This window comes from Idiotropiscis lumnitzeri, chromosome 1 (genome assembly GCF_059441095.1).
Source record: "Idiotropiscis lumnitzeri isolate Australia: NSW breed Sydney's pygmy pipehorse chromosome 1, RoL_Ilum_1.0, whole genome shotgun sequence".
NCBI classification, from domain to species: domain Eukaryota; kingdom Metazoa; phylum Chordata; class Actinopteri; order Syngnathiformes; family Syngnathidae; genus Idiotropiscis; species Idiotropiscis lumnitzeri.
The window spans coordinates 30,610,663-30,624,557 of record NC_142391.1 but is presented as its reverse complement, the minus strand read 5'-3'; the positions used below and the strand labels follow the sequence as shown (position 1 = coordinate 30,624,557).

Genomic DNA, 13,895 nt, shown 5'->3' with positions numbered 1-13,895 from the left:
ATGTTATTATTTAGTGCTTGGCCAATAGTCTGGGACAACATGAAGGTCAGATGTGGGGCCTACTCAAAGCCCTGCTTAACCAGAACATTATTTCACATCAGACATTGTTGGTGTATAGGTTCAAAGACTAACGGCGGAATTTAAATCTCAAATGCACTTTGGATGGATTATAAAGGCGCTGCTGTTGGAATAAGAGTATCCAGATGTGTATCCACAAATATCAAGACAACACAAAAATCAAGAGAAGACAATATCATATTATATAAAAATCTACAAAAACTAACAAATTCAGTGGAAAAAAAGTGCTCCTATGTTAAAATGTAATCTGTTCTGGTAATGTTTTTCATTGAAAATAACATTTCAACAAATACAACCTCTTAATGCTGCAAATTGAACAAATGACTCTTTCAAGTTCTTTGCACACTTAAAATGTCTTGAAACACTGCTGTGCATAATCATTTCAAAGAGTGATCTTAAAAATATACATTTTCATTTGTTGAGTGAAAAAATGCTGTTATCATTGGGGAGGACTGGTTAAAAACATTCAAATTTTTCTCCAACAGTTGATGACTTCAAAATTATAGTGAGTGTCATTTGCTGAGACTCTAAAAAAAATGAGAAAATGTTATTTGGATAATTGTAACATTGGTTGAAATAGTGTGTATAGACTGCATGCCCGCATTTGACAATTATTAACAACATCCCCTGATTTTAACCCCAGAGGAGGGTGAGGAAAAACTAACAAAAAAAACGCCTGGAGAGAAAAAAAAGAAGCCTTGAAAAGGGGCCGCAATAGGGAGAATCCCTCTTTCAGTGTGACCAGGTTGCAATGGATGCTGAGTGGAAGACATTCAACACAACATTGCACTATGCAATGTTAGCTGGAATAATGAACGAATCCATTTAATAAGATGAAAGACTACAGGAAGATGCTTAAATCTGAGGTTCTGCACCTCAGATCTTGTCACGGGTGGAGAATCCGTTTGTATCTGTTTGAAATGGGGCTAACTACTCTGTCCAACGCCATGTACCTTGAACATACGGACCATTTTTGGCCAAATGACTTTGCTCAACTTTTCTGTTGTGTCCACGTGTGTGCGTGCCATTGTGTGTGTTTTCGTTCAGGGTCACTGAAACCAATATGTTGGCTGTTTCATTTCCCTACAGCACAATTAATGATTTTCCCGCCACGAGTCAGGATTATACATCAGAGAGCAGACAACCTGTGATAACCACCTTATCTCGTACACACCGCCTCGTCAATAAACTCTATTGGCATATTTTTATTGATCAGATGAAGCCACAGTGTCCAGATAACAAGGACTGCTACGGACACTATGGATTTCAAGATGAGACAAACAAGGACCTGTGAGTCCTAAATGAGGACATCTATAATGGAAGAAAAAGACGATTTTCCCCAAATGTGGTTTGAGTTCTCATTAGGTGGTGATGCTTGTACATATTTCTGTGAAATCCCATCTTTGTGCGTACCACTGCACCAATGCTGATGTGACTGCATGGCCCTGAGCACCTGGTGAGCGTCCTAGAAAAGCCCGAAAACATCATTTTGTTCTGAACTGGGGATACTGTGGCCTCTTTCTGAGAAGACCAAATGAATCTTACTGTGCACACATTTCAGATTCAATTCAACTAGCAACAGACTTGTTATCATTGTTTCCTCGCTTGTGTCCAGAGATGCTCATTTACTCAACTACAGGGACAACCAGGCCTCAATATGAGGTTTATTCGTATAAATGCATTTTTGTGGTAATATTGTAATATTCTAGTTTCTCTTGTGCTTGTCCTGATTAGGGCCACCTAATTGCTGGCCACATATATGGAAGCTTCCATTCACTTTTAGGGGCAATTGAGGCTCTTCTAACCTGACATGCATGTATTTGAAATGTGAGAGGAAGCTGAACATGGAAAGATGGTCCTGAGATGAGATCCAAACTATCTCTATTGTGAGCCTGCACACGCAACAAAATCACTAAACAAAATGGCCGTGTCCCACTTTGAAGATTGTGGATTTGCGCTTCAACAATTGAGTGACTTTTCTTTTTTTTTTTTTTGAATAATCTTATACTATACAAGAAAAAATACTCCAAAACTCTGCTTGTAAAATATAGTTAGAATTTCTGTTTGAAATAAGTTTTGTACATTTTTTAAAGCAACTATAACTCCAAGTATTTATTTATTTTTTTTCCGGTGTAGAATGATATATTATCCGTGATCTGAGATTATCAGGTATGGTGCAAGAATGTATCCAATTTTGCTTGATGTCAGAAAATTATTTTTTATTCATTTCAAATTATTCTTTCATTTTATGGTAACAGGTACAAGAAATGTGTGTATTCACCTGTTGTCATTCATACAACAAAATAAGTCATGACTTTCTGTGTGTATGTATATCACTTGTTGTTCAGCTAGCTAGCTCATCAGCTAGCTAGCTAAATTAATATGTAGATAGATAGATAGATAGAATTCCATGCATCCACCTAGAAAAGGCCAGCTAGCTAGCTGGCCAGCTAGCTAAATTAATGTGTAGCTAGCTAGCTAGTTCTAGCTAGCTAGCTAGATAGATAGATAGATAGATAGATAGATAGATAGAATTCCATGCATCCACCTAGAAAAGGGCAAAACAACAGCGGGGGAGTGAACCCACAACAAAAGCATGGTTGTGCAACCTTGAGATGAGCTACTGGCATTATGCAATGTGTTGTCGCTGGAGTGTAAAAGCAAGCGTTTGATAACACAAGATATTTATTTATTGCCAAGATGGTGGCACAAATGGACGCAGCGGCTCACGGATCTCCATTCTCCAATCTCGTTGTACACTGAGTACCAAGGGCATTTTGATTCTGATTACTGACAGCAGCCATTATCCTGTAATGCGAATTCATTCTTACATCTTGGTGTGTTTTATAGGGAGAAGATAGTCTTGCTCACCTCAGCGCTCCTGACCAGGTTATTAAGAGCAGTGGCCTGTGAGCAGTTCAAAGGGTTCAAGTGTGGAAAATACAATAGTTTATTTTTTTTTTTTTTTTTTATAGGAGACCTCTTTTATTGTCTACATTTTTGGTTTACGAGGGTCTCACGGGGTAAGGGTCTGACGTAGCCAATGAAAGCTTTTTACAGTGACACAGAAAGCGTACACTCTTATAGAGCCCACATTAGCTCCATGGTGAAAGAGATGCCAGATATACAGTGAAAAGACAATACAAGTGGGGTATAATTGAGATCACTGGAAGGAAAAGTAGTATTCCCTGGATGGTGCGGATCATCTGAAGTAAAAGAGTAGTTCGTGGTCTACAGAGAGCGCGAGTTCTCCCCCGAAGGAGCTTATTATCCACATATAGACACATCACTTTCCTTCAACGACATGGAGCACTGGCTACGGTAGAGCGCACACACGCACACACACTTCCAGTGAAAGCAGGCTCACGACAGTTTTCAGCACTCTGCTAATCTAAGATGATGATGTGTCAATGGCCCTCTGTTGTGTAAAATGTGTGTGCATGTACGTGCACATGTGCTGGTACTCTTTCTTAGTGCTGCTTTGCGCAGTGTTTTTCATCTTGTACATTTACCGACAGGCTTCAAATGGACCTCAAATGACTTCCGTTGGAATGTCGGATGAAAACTTTTATAGTTTCTTCCGGGAAGGATGTCGGGACCATTGACCTCGACCACGACCTCTGTGGCCAAGCTGAGGGCAAAGCAGGTACTTTCCAAAGTCTGTACTTTCTTAGATTGCGGAAATGATTTGTCCACATGGAAGTAGTCCAACATCATTTTGTCCTTGGTTAGTGTTTCCTCTGAAAAAAACACATTTAAACGTTCACGTTGACTTTGATTTTCATATTCCGGCACACGTTTTCTCTTCATGGGAAATAGGAAGTTCTGTTATCCATGCAACAGGTGGACATTTTCCATGTAAATAAAGATAATGAATGGATTTGTTCACAGTTGTTTGAGGAAAAAAATATCCAAGGTGTGAAAACACCAAAGGGATTTAAACCTCATTTATACATAAGCATTGTGGCTATAAACACACACAGCCATGGACATTGTGCTACAGTTGCCAAAGTGGAAGAATGGCTCCTAAAATCAAAAAGCTTATAACATTGAGGACTTTTGATTGTGGTTTTCACAATAAGATGACTTACTTGTGCTGAATAGCAATGGATACTTAAAGAGCAGTGTATCCTGATGGTAAATTCTGGGTACCATAAAAATTCAGCATTAAGTGGGTTTCTAAAAATCCCCAGTCACCTTTGCTACAAGTGAGTTTAGTAATATTTTTATAGAAATAAATGTCTCAGTTATTTCACTTCTCATCCTGTGATAAAACTCAATGTTTATCCTAACAATCATTATTTTATTTAAACAATTTAATAATGTACTGTAACAATTTTGTCAGGGCTGTGTTTTTCTCAATGCGATTAGTTGTTTGAAGAAAGCACTCCATATTGTCGATGTGATTGACAGCTAGTGGGTGGGATTTTGAACCGGTGAGGGAGAGACGTGTTTTCACGAGAGAGGATGTATGAGAAGCATGTGACCCTGATATGAGAACGAAGACGATACCTGCTCTCGCAAGAGAGCGAGTAGAAAAAAAAGAAAGGACGACGACATGTTGGCGAACAGGTGGACGTGATGACGAAGAACCCAAAAAACTCAAAGTAAGACGCTCGGAGAACTGAAAATAACTTGTGAGCTGCTTGTAAGGAATCTTGGTGAGTGTGGCTGTCGAAGGATTGGCCGAAGTGTCGGCCGAAGTGGCGAGGAACTCGTGGATGGAGGTCGACGAGGCAGACGTTGCTGCTTGCTAACGGTAGCTAAAGCAAGGCTATCGCAACTCAGCCGTTTCGTCGCTCGCACAGTCGCGGACTTCGGATTTCACTGCTTTCAAGTTCTTCAAGTAAAGATTGCAGCGCTCTCAAGTTTAACCGGGAAAGATTGAAACTTTCTCAAGGATAAAGTGTTGCACCGCACCCTGGCCCAAAACGACCTAAACGCACCCACCCACACTCTTGCTTCGTGAGCTCGGAAGCCGTGAGTATTGTGTGGGCCCACCGTACGTGTATAAAACAAACGTTGGGAAGTGTTCTCTCTGGGTCTCATTTTGATTCAATCGGCTTTTCATCACTTCTAATTGTTTAGGCGTGTCCGATCTCTTTGTGCACCTGTATGGTATCCACCTGACCTCAACGTGAACCCATGCACCCGCCATTCTTGGGTAAGTCCCACATAGAGTGGTAGCTCGGGTGCCACAGCAGTGTTCAACATTGTCGCTATGGGCACTTTTTGTGCAAGAGGATTTTGAAATAAATCACAGTGCCTTTTATTGTCATAAAAAATTTGGATTGCAAAGAAGGACAGGTTTTAGACCATTGATTTAGTTCTCTTTTATGTTTGGCTTGGAATGGTTTTGAAGGTCAAGGTTTCAAAATGGTTTCAATCTTACACAACTATTGACACATGGACTAGTTTGCGCCCAGTGGTTAGACTGAACTAAGAATCTGGGAAGGCACAGGATTTACAACCAGGAGTTCAGTCAATCGGTCTGCAAAACATCCCTTTACGAACTTGGAAAGTCCTTGTAGGGCACTCGTAAAAAAATAAAAATAATAATAATAAGATGAGTCTGAAAGTTGGTCTCTTAGAACGCAACTTAAAGGATTTGGTCTGTGGTCTGGAAGTTCAGGAGTTTGAGTACACGGCTTCAGCCTGTGAGAACCTAAACAACTTTGTTTGGCAGGCAAAGATTAGACCAGAAGTTTAGATTTATTTTTTTTTTTTAAGGACTTGGCACAAAAGACACAAAACGACGTAAAAAAAAGATACATTGGGGTCCAATTACTAAAGCGGTTGCAATTTGTTGCTGGCCAGATGTCGACTCCAAGCGCACTGCAGTAAAAAAAAAAAAAAAGTAACCAACCTCCAACTGCTTAGCTCTTTGAAATTATATTAAAGACAATAATAATGATTTCATTCAATTAATTGATTTCTACAATGATTCAGAGGGTTTGGTGCACGCTGATGTCTTATTTATGAATGAACTACCAAGACGTTCACCACACATCAACGCGCAGAATCTGTCTACCTGCGCCTCGATCAAATCCACCAAAAACTGTGTTACTGCCTGCACCACAACTTAGACCTGGTTTCCATGGTCTAAAGTCTAGTTGACTTTCTGTCTCCAATTTATCCATGCAATAGAAAATGCCCTCAGTCCGCTGAAATGTATCCACCTGTATTGGAAGGGGACACCGTGAATATTTTCCTCTTAAAGGACACCAAGGCCAAAAATGTTCAGTCATCTCTGCTCACTGTCCCCTGCCAAGAGGAAAATATTCCATTCTAACACGTCCATAAGCGAGTGTAGACAATATATAAACGGACAATCGATGCATCCCCATGCACTACACTTGATTAAGCAACTCACAAGGCATAGAGAGTGAGTGAAAGTACCATTTTCAATTTCCCAAAGACCTTCACTGCTTCCCCTTCTTGTGTTTTGAACGTCTCCAGTCTGCTCGGTTTAGTTTGGCCATCAGTCTCAATTAAGCAACTCTCTCCACTTGTTTCACTGGAAATGCAGAATAGTTAATTGGCACTAGCCCAGGACTACAGACTTACATTACACTAAGTAGCACAAGATAGAAATAAATGAACTGAAAAGGCCGTTATTGAAAGTAGGAAATTCAAATCTTCAAGGCTGTTGGGCCCATTATTACATCCATCCATCCATCATCTGTACCGCTTCTCCTCACTAGGGTCGCGGTGGGTGCTGGAGCCTATCCCAGCTATCTTCGGGCAGTAGGCGGGGGACACCCTGAACTGGTTGCCAGCCAATTGCAGGGCACACAGAGACGAACAACCATCCGCGCTCACACTCATACCTAGGGGCAATTTCGAGTGTTCAATCGGCCTGCCATGCATGTTTTTGGAATGTGGGAGGAAACCGGAGTACCCGGAGGAAACCCACGCAGGCATGGGGAGAACATGCAAACTCCACACAGGATGGCCGGAGCTGGGATTGAACCCACGACCGATGCTGTCTCTCACTGTGAGGCCATTGTGCTAACCAGTCGGCCACCGTGCCGCCCCATTATTACAATGAGGAGAAAAAAAGAAACATTTGATGTGACTTTCTGGCCGAAACACGCAGTAATGGTGCACATAAACCAAGGATTAAGGACAAGGGCTGGGTCTTGACTGTTTATGATTACACCCCACGCAGTCAGCTCAGCCATAACGTGTTAAAATACTTCATTGAGTGTTGCCAAGGACGCCCTGGTTTCCATCATGTACAATGATTGAGGCTTTTTAATGCCAACCTATAAAACAATCACATAAACCGAGTCATTTTAAAGGCTGATACAATTAGCTCCATGGAGGTCTTGAATATTGGAGTAAGGACCCGTCTCATTTTATTACTCGGATTATTTCAGTGGTAACGTTAAAATTAAAGCAATGAGACGCAAAGGGTGATGTAATACAGATCAATACGGTCCAGATGATGTGCTTGGGTGGCGGAAAAATATCTAGGGGCACTTGGGAAAAAATGGGTCTTTTTATAGTACAGTTAAAAGTGAGCACAAATTGGGTATTTCTTTCATATTTTAAAAACATCAGCCAAACTTTGTCAGCTCAAGGTGAGGTGACGCCGGATAACATTTGTTCTTTAGTCACAATACAGATAAATAATATGGTAAACGTGTATTGCTTTCTGTGGGCGAATTAAGGGTAAAATCAATAGGACCATTAAAATGCAGGCAATGAGCATTATTTAGTGGAAGACATGAACATTAGTCACCCACCCTTTGGGATGGAAGCCAGATGATATCACAGCCACTCCGAGCGCCGGCCTCACCGTTATAAAGCACCGGGAGATCATTTGTGTATTTCTATTTCTGTTTCGGCAAGATTGAGAGGTCTCATTTCCGACATCATTATTACATTTTTGTTTACATTCTGTCAGAAGATCAAGTGTGAGATAACCAAAGCGTGTATGCACACTTCTGCACAGGTTGGGAATTTGCCTATCACTCTTCAGACCATTATCTGTAAACACATTCACTTTTTATTTTCCTGTTTTATCATTTACTTTTACTTCATATTTCATTCCAACAAGTATCCATGCTGTAAAAGAAGAATGACTGCAATTTTAAGGTGCAACTTACAAACCGTATCATGTAAATTATTTCGGTTGAAGTTTGAAAAGGAGTCTTGGTGTCACGTGAGGAGTAGGATGTGGACCCAATAGCAGACATGGCACGGATGTAGAAAAGTAAAAGTCTCTATATACAAAAATTCCTTTCCTGAAAGGTAATCACGCACCTGCCTTTATAAAAAGCTTTTATAGACTGTATACTGTCATCACTCTGCTAATGACCAAGACCCCCCTTTCGGTCTTCCTCACATTCTCTCTCTCTCTCGCTCTCTTTCTCCGCCACATTCCTGGCAGGTCAGTGAATTTAATATTCTGCTTCTTGTGGTTCAGGTCCTTCATGTCCTTGACCTTGTTGCTACCGGTGGTCATCTCTCACTGGGGGTTCGGCCTGACTGGCATGTTTATAAGGACACGCGCCATCATCCAGCGAGTATTGAAGAACAGCTGAATATGTCTCATATTGATCATTCTAAATAATGACGCCATGATAACTAGTGCAGTTGTTTGTAGAACAATGAACAAACTAATGACAAATTGGCCCTAGGCGGGAAAGTGAGAGCGGATAGTTGGTCGTCTTTGTGTGTCCTGCGATTGGCTGGCAGCCAGTCGTGCGTGTGTGTGTATATAATTCTGTATACAGAATACAGCCTTTTTCCCTTTTTTATTTTCAATAGTAAAAAAAAAAATGTTCTTCCACTAAACAGCAGAAGGCCCATTTAACCTGTGCGTCCACTTTTTCCAGACATTTGTTTTGTCTTGTGTCGCGAAAATGTTCTGAATGTAAATTATGCGCCTTGGCTCAATAAGGGTTTGGAAAAAATTGTCGTTCAGGACAAATCCTCTTCTCCGTAAGTGTTTTTCCCTTCAGAGTAAATGTGGCTAATTCAACCTAAAGTAATTGCCATCAAACGAATGAGCTAAAAAAGCAATAAGCGGGTTATTACAATGACATACCAGCACTAGATCAATGTGAAGTCTTGGCCCTGGAGGTTATCAATTACATTCTAATGATTTTGTCATCCTGTTACAACAACAACTTTCCTCCTTTTGTTTTTGCCTTTGTGAGCCTTGATTTATGCTTTTAATACTTTTGATGGCAAAAAATAGATGGACACCTTTGTCATTAAGATGGTGATGGAAAGAAATATTGTCGCGATTAATTTCCCTTTTCAGTTTTAATTAGTTTACTTTTCAGTCCCATCCATCATCAGCGCTGGAAATGAAATGTAGAGTTGAGTGGGAGAAAGAGCAAGGGCTCTCTCTGTGTTTTACATTCCACTTCCAAGGAGAAATAAATGTTGGCTACATTATTCATGAAGTTTTCCATAACTTTAATCCGATTTCCCGTATTAAGGCTCGCGTTCGCTGACAATATCTCACTTTACAAAGCCTCGCCATTTCTTTCATTTCTGCAAATGTGCGGATGCATTTACAGGGTTGGCGCAAATAGTGTCATATTTCATCAGTTTCAGTGAAAAAGATACAGAAAGTATCTTGGCTTGTTTTTAGTATCTTTTTAATCCATGCCTAGAGTGACACTAAACTATGAAATAAAATCAACCCCTTTAAAAAAATCGGACTGTAGCGTTCATTAAAACGTCGGAATAAGGCAACCACTGAAATCATCAACAGCCAAAAAGAACAAGACATGTCAAATTTGCCTCAAACGTAAAAAAAAAAAAAAAAATTACAAACTACTCACTTAAATTTAGCTTTTTCTTTGGCAGGTTTTTTTTTCTCGTAACGTAACTAGAAGAAAAGAAGAAAAATCATTATGATAACCAAAGTCAAAGATCCACACCTCACTCCTCACTGAGGAAACCGTCGGGTTGCTTGCCGATTTTTTTAAATTTGTTACCGCAAGTTATGCAAAAAAACGAATCAAACATTGAACAGTTGGATAAACATTCAAAGGTTTTCTAGATTTCACCTATTAATCTGCATTAAACTCATTTACTGCCATTGACGGCTAAAGATGTAAAATCCTTTTTTTTTTTTATTCGGCTGGTAATGAATGAGTTAAAATCTCATGTAAGCCCAATATTTCTATTGGTGAGCACAAGCTTGTCTGAAATCTTCAAAAGTCCAAATGAAGAGGCGATCCTTCCCCACAGTAATTTGATGAAAAGATGACGAGCCCTCAGTGTCTCTTCATAAAAGATGAGCTGTAAGATTAGCAATTAAAATTAATGGACGACTCAGCTGACACCGCGAGGATCTTTTTGTCGGAGCTATTACGTCTTGTCCAAACCTTCCACAAATTTGGAACAAATGAACTCCGACATCATTTACAATGCACAGCAATTGCGATTAGCTAGTGACTCAACCCTTAAAATGATAATATTCAATTGATTGTCTCTTATAATAGTGGATGTTTAAATTGATGGAAGCAATTGTACTTGAGCTCTATAAAGGGAATGTCCAAATTAAGTCATAAAAATCATAATTAAGCAAGTGGTTATTACTACATGTCATTACTCTTGAAGTGCGAGCAAAAGGAAAGCCCAAACTAATTGGGCTTATAACGGTTACACATTTAGTTTTGTTCTTCTTCTCATCTCATCCTTCTGGGACAATATTTATTTTGTTATATTGTTATACATTTGAAAATATTAAGAAGCTATAAAATGGAATACCTTTTGTATTATTTTTTGTCCTGGTGGTTAGCATGTCCGCTTTTCAGTTTTTGGGTTGTACGTTTGAATCTTGGCGCCGGCCGTGTTTCCAGTTTGCATGTTCTCTCTGTGCTCGTGTGTATTTTTTTTAATTTTTTTTATGGGGTGGATTCTCACTTCCTCCAACATTTCCAAAACATGCATAGAACTGTGAGTGACCTGAAATACATTCTGAAATAAGGTTGTGTTGCTTTATTGGGACTAGAAAATAAATTAATTCCATAATAATAGTAATAAATTATCATTAAAAAAATTAATTTTATATAGCAACTTTCAGAACAGCCAATGATGCTTTACAGAATCTTGCAGTTCAAAGAGGAGGAAAAAAAAAATCAGGTTGGGGGTAGGGTTGTTTCACATTTTTTGGCTCTTTCAACTATGCTCCCCTTGTGTTTTGGCTGAGTTTCTCAAGTACAAATTAGCTGTCCGTTCAAACTATGAAAAGTTCATTTGTATTTGAATATTTTACGCAACACGTCCACCGGCGCATGAATCAACGTGTAAAAACATGCAGAGACGACCAGCATGTCCTTGTAGCATCTTTAGCATGTATGCTGCAGTGAAGCGCCGACTTTTCTTCCCTCTCTCTTTTATTTATTTATTTTTTTAAATCAACATTAGAGGCTAAAGCGATGATGATCCTCAGTCGCCAGTGTTCGTTCAGTGACTGTGTGTGTGGTGTGCCTTCACGCTGATATTTGTAGTGGCGTCACATTCTCTGGTAATCCTCTTCTGGATTGGCTGCAGCTCGTCATCGCTCAGCCCTGAAGGTCACCGTGTGAGGCGCATCAGTAAAATGCAGTGACCTGCAGCGAAACCACCTCAGACCTGAGCAAGTCTCTGTCTGTCTTTGCATATTGATTAACACGAACCGACAACATGGCAAATTAAGAGAACACTTTCATGTTAACTACTGCGCTCTTTCTACAAGTGTGGGTTCACAGGCTCCCACGTGGGGGACGTTGAAAAAAAAAATCACTCTCTTATTACGGTTAGAACTTTTAAGTACTTTGCGATTAATATTTAAGAAATGTTTGGTGTTAAACTTCTAGTTAGATACAATTTTTAAATAACTTTTTCTGTGCAACACATTTTAATTGAATCATTTTAAATCAGTTTTTGTTTGGTTTTTCCGTATTTGAGTACCGTGTTAAAGTTGAATTTGAATAATATTCCAAGAGTGTACAAAACATCTTTCTCATTTTTGATGAACACTACGCTGCTTTATTTTAATGTTGGTCATGATGATGGTCGTTTGTATAAAAAGTATCGGGAGCACTGACCTTCTTTATTGTTTCTCCTTTCAGATGCTCACAGCCATATGGTATTTGAACAAACATCAATTTTCCATTGCGGTTGTCCTCATTTGGGTCACACAATCCCGTCCCGGTTGACTTTGAGTGAGCGGCTCGGCGCTCTCTGGACTGGCTGGCGGCCAGTCGCATGGCACATATAGACAAACTTTCACACCTATGGACAATTTAGTCTTCAAGGAACCCAACACAGGAAGCTGGAGGACCCGGAATAAATGGGGAAGAGCAACGTCAAGATTCAAATCTACAACATTAGAACTTTAGTTGGAGATAATGCAAAAAAAAAACAATAGTATTATCAAGTGCATGGCTTCTTCTTAGCTTTTGTGTTGACGTCAACTTATTAATAATGTGCTTTACTGCCACCTACAGGCCAAAAGTGGCAGATCTTTGATACTTTGACTTTGTATGGTATTCTCATTACGTTTTGGTGACCATCTTAGCCGAACCGATTGCTCCAATCAACGATTTTATGAATACTCAGTTCATTGGTCAGTCTTTAGGAAACTGAAAAAAATTGAGAGATTGGTATTTCTTTTATTTAATCCTTTTAAAAATCACCATTCTTTTACCTTCTTCAGTTTGGTACTTTTTCCCACCATTACTGCTACCTGCTGGGCTGGAGTGGCACAATATTAACATACTGAACGAGTCTCCAAATATTCAACCAGGCCGCGCTTTTGGTGTTTTGGCTTTTTTTTTTTTTTTTTAATGAAACTACTTGAAAATTTTCTGCTCTATGTTCAAAGAAGTTGTGTTTTTGGGAGGGGGTCTTTTGGGTTTTCTAATGACATTATTAATAAGTAAGTTTTGTGATTAGATGTACCATAGAAAATGAATGAATAAATGGAGGTATACTCTGAATAAATCATTTTTGGTGAATTACAAACAATAAATAATTCAGCAATAATAAATGAATATCCTACTTAGTTTGCATACACGTCTAATATAATTTGTATATATTTTGAAAATCCATCCGTCATTAAAAGAATTCACATCTTAACTTAATGGAAAATTTTGCCTTTCCGCAAAAGTTTGTAGGCGTTTGTATGGACAAACTTTTCCAAGTCACAGAGTCGCCATGTTGCGAACGTAATAAAAAGCTTCCATTTTAGTCCTGTTAAATTCTTCTTGGTTTTCTTCCCCCCCCCAACGTCCTCTCGCTTCCTCCTGCCATCAGGATGTCTCCTCTGCTGACATGCGACACGCCAAATAAATCATACATTCTGACCTTGAATTCCATCCTGACGAGTGTGAGCGAGCCTGTAAAATATATTCCGCTTATCGCTCATTTCTGGCCCACCACCTCGCAATAAATACAAGGTTGACAAAGTTGATATGGCCCGCAGGCCCACCCACACCCCCCTCTCTCGCCCATCCCGACGCAAATATCTATTCATAAGGAGGTGCGGCATAATTGTGTGATTTATGACCTTTTCACACCACTGGAGCGATTAAGTGAAGACGTCATCCGGAGCTGTCAATCACAGTGCTTGGAAACAAAACAGCACGAGGCTTTAAACAGACTTGAGAACGATGCCTTCAAAGAAAAACCTTGACGTGTCCTTTTGGGAATGGCGTCGGGTGTAACGATGCAACTGGCAGAAAGGCCACTGCAATGCATTGATCTGCTCCTTCATTATGACCATAACTTTTTACGGCGAATCCTCATTTATCGAGGGGGGATTCTTTCCAGGCGCATGCAATACCGAAAATCATAAAATA

The 13,895-nt window shown here is 39.7% G+C and overlaps 1 long non-coding RNA gene across 2 annotated transcripts in view; it reads left to right on the top strand.

Annotated features, from left to right (window-relative positions):
- Nucleotides 1-12,886, top strand: part of LOC148344212 (uncharacterized) — a 106,831-nt gene extending 93,945 nt beyond the window's left edge. For both annotated transcript variants that reach the window (XR_015845588.1, XR_015845586.1), the window contains exons 3-4: nucleotides 3,597-3,724; nucleotides 12,165-12,886. This is a non-coding gene — a long non-coding RNA (uncharacterized LOC148344212). The remainder of the gene's footprint in view (nucleotides 1-3,596; nucleotides 3,725-12,164) is intronic.
- The last annotated feature ends 1,009 nt before the right edge of the window (nucleotides 12,887-13,895 follow it).